Raw genomic sequence first — 2663 nt, forward strand, 5'->3', positions numbered from 1 at the left:
GTGGGGCTCCCAGCGTGGGGTTACACCGGGGTCCCCGGGATAGGGAAGGGGGGACAGAGCTCGGTGCCTGAAGGCGAACAGCCTTTAAAAGGGATGCTCACAGAAACGTTTTTTCCCACTTCAAACGGACGTTACACAACAAAATTTCATAAACCTGAGAAAGTTACCTCAAAATTTTCCTAAAAAAAAAAAAAAGCCAAAACAGAGGCAAGCAGAGCAGATGAAATTTGAACAGCAGCAGGGTTTCCTTCTCTCTTCCCAGAGCCCCCAAAACGAGCACCTCCAGCTGAAAGAGAACCTCCTCCTCACCTCCCTTCCAAATAAAGGAGATAAACTGAAGTAGGAACTGCAGCAAGCAGCAACAGAAAATCAAACTTTCAGGTGTATCAGTGCTGCACATCGTTTTCTTTGAAGACCCCATGAGCTGCTCAATCAGGCCAGTGCCAGTGTCTCTGGGGACGGTGCAATCTTGCACCATTTCTGTACTAGTAAGTCAAAAAAGTATCTCACCTTTTGTAGGAACACTGCTTTATTTGTGTTTTTCAGAAAAGAAAATGAAAAAGATAGGGATAGTACCGGTTTGGGTTTGTTGGGGTTTTTTTTTGTCCTTTCCGTGTACCTGATGCCAATTCACTTCTGCTGCCAAGGACAGAGACCCCTGCCTAAGCAGAAGAGTGCCGGTATGGATCATCTCCCTATTTAAAATGCTACATCACTTAAAGCGCAGAGATAAACAATGCCATACCTCGGCTGGAATCTGCCACTAAACTCATAAAGGAAAGGAGAAAAATCACTCAATGTGAGGAAGCAGCGCTGGGAACCGATGAGGGGATATGGAGACCTGTGTGGGGCTGAGGCCATGCAGCACGGGCAGCAGGCGTCACTGGCCTCCATCTCAGGGAGCATCTGGGGAAAGATGCGATCGCTGTCTGTCCGTGAGGTGACAACGGCTCCCTGGTGGCACGTTTCCAGTTCATCCTCATGGGCGAAGGGCGAGCTAACAGCAACACAGGATGGCACAGGGGGTATAAAAACGCATTATGAAAACCATTGTTCTTGAGGACTGTCTATGCAAATGCTCTTACTGTTGCTGTAGTAGAGTGAAACCAGCAGCGCATTTCTGAATCAAAATTACCCAGTCCTGACAGAGCAGACGGGGGTGCAGAGTAGGTAGCTGCAAGCAGCATGTGCTGCAGGCATGTCTCTGAAGGGAGACACCCCTGAACCCAGTGACTGCTGCCTGGGAGGAGGAACCCTAGTTTTGCAGTGCTGAACTCTCAAAAGGAGCCAGGCAAGAAAGTGGCCAGAGGAGGAGAGCAGGGACTTTGGCCAGAGGGGACCTGTGAACCCAGGCTGTCTCCATACAGCTCAGAGAGAAATGCTCAGGCAATCCCTAGTTCCCAGTTAAACTGCATTCAGTTCCCAAGCCAAAGTTTATCCCAAAGTGGTATAAACCTCAATTAACATAAAGCCTTAATATTTTTTATGAGGATAATGTTCCTGACATTCCCCCCCCTCCTCTTTTATGTCTGAGACTGTTCTATGATGTGAGGTACCTAAAATATGCTGCTGGCTAGGGAGCCCAAGCAAAATTTTTTATAATTTCAAACGTGGCGGATCAAAGCTGCTACCGCCACATGGTGCAAAATGCTGATCCAGTGTAAACTCATTCTGCAATTCAAATCTATCCAGTATTTTTGACAGGTTAAATTCGTACTGGCAGTCTTACATAAAACCAGCATAAGTCTGGCATGAGTTTTAATGTCCTCTGCAAATTTGGACAAAAGTATCATCCTGGATTTGTCCAGGATCTGACTACAGACTAATCCGTCCTGGATAGCGTGCAGATGCAGAATTAAATGATTGCGAAACTTTGTCCTAACTTTCTTAAGCATGTGCTTGAGTGCTTTTCCCCATCGCTAGTCCTGCAGTGCCACAGCTGGTTCAAGAGGTATACTTCAGCCACTTCTATGCCCTTGGTGATGGGGAGAGAATGCTTATACAGCTGTATCTTACCATAGATCTATAAGGTTATTTGGCTTTAAAGAAACCCACCGAATCTGATGAACTGTTGAGAGAATAACATCAAAAGAGGGAAAAAAAAAAAAAAAAAAAAAAAAAAAAAAAACAGAAATGTCATATAACACTTTAAAAGAATGGGGCAGTTTGAGGGGGTATAATACTCATTCTTCAAGCCATTTGACTAAGAAAAGAGTATCTTATTACAGGATGCTCACACTTTAAAATGCTTTAGGCTCGTTTCATAACTACAGGTAGAGTTCTCAAAAGAACTCCATGTTTCCTTTTGCTTAAAAGGGGCGGGAAACAACAACTTCGGAAGGGTTACCTCAGGATTTTTAATTAAAAATAATGTCAAGGAGTCACTTTCACGAATAAGATTCTTCATGTTGTGTTACAGAAAATACACAGACAGGAAGTTTCAGGCTTTCTAAGCAAAGAATAATGCAGAATCTCTTGAATGTATGTACCTAATTAAGGTGGCTAATTTTTAAAATGGAAAATTATAAAAATTAAATTGAAAAAAAAAAGCAGCTTACTGGGGCCTGCAGGAACATTGAAAGAGTGATATGTACAGATGTGTGGACATTGCAATAGACAGACCTAGACCCCGAGACACCATTTCTTCAAGAAAGAATTCACAA

The sequence above is a fragment of the Athene cunicularia genome (assembly GCF_003259725.1).
Source record: "Athene cunicularia isolate RWA chromosome 3 unlocalized genomic scaffold, athCun1 chr3_part1, whole genome shotgun sequence".
NCBI classification, from domain to species: domain Eukaryota; kingdom Metazoa; phylum Chordata; class Aves; order Strigiformes; family Strigidae; genus Athene; species Athene cunicularia.